The sequence below is a fragment of the Jaculus jaculus genome, unplaced genomic scaffold (assembly GCF_020740685.1).
Source record: "Jaculus jaculus isolate mJacJac1 unplaced genomic scaffold, mJacJac1.mat.Y.cur mat_scaffold_53_1_689399_arrow_ctg1, whole genome shotgun sequence".
NCBI classification, from domain to species: Eukaryota; Metazoa; Chordata; class Mammalia; order Rodentia; family Dipodidae; genus Jaculus; species Jaculus jaculus.
In genome coordinates, this window is record NW_025423503.1 from 213352 (window position 1) to 214229 (window position 878).

The following is an 878-nucleotide window of genomic DNA, read 5'->3' on the forward strand; positions in this document are numbered from 1 at the left end:
TTTTGATGGGAGAGTTTGGACCATTTATATTTAAATTTATTATTGTGAGGGTTGAATTAATCCATGGTATGATGAGGTATTTTATGAGATTTGGTGCTTTCTTGTGTTTTAGACTATGTTGATCCTGGTCACGTTTGGTTTTTGTGATCTTCTTATTGGATCTTAAGATTGGTTGTTCTGTCTGTAGCATTCCCTCAAGTATTCGCTGCAGGATTGGTTTTGGCTTCATATAGTCTTAGAATTGACTTTTTTTCATGGAAAGATTTTTCTTTCACCATGTATTATTAGGGATACTTTTGCTGTGTAGAGTAGCTTGGCTTGGAAGCCATAGTTTTTCTGACTTTGAAGTATTCCATCCCAGGCCCTTCTGTCTTTCAGGGTTTCCATTGTGAAATCTGTTGCAATTCTGATGAGATTGCCTTTGTATATTGTGAAATAGACACCTTCAAAAAACCATCCCCACACACATAAACAAGTACAAATAGCTAGAATTCTAACTTGGATTTTCATTGTAGGATGGGGGTCTGAGATCTGTTATTGGTGATATATAAGCTATATATAGGATAGGATGAACGAATATAAATCATACCTATAAGGTAAACATAACCAATGAGGACAGTTTGGGGAGTTTTTTATTTAAAGGCAACAGTAGCTGACTAAGCATGGACAGGCAGAGGCAGAAGTCATGAGTTAATTTTAGAGTTTAGTACTGTAAGCTAGCATCAGACAAGGGAGGCAATTAGTCTGATTCTTTGCTTATATTGTAGTATGTTGGAGTTACATTTTCTTATTCAATGTTTAAGAACATATAGGCTGCCAAAATTAACAATATATTTTGGAGGTCAATAATGGAGCTGTAGGAGAGTCTCTTTTGGACC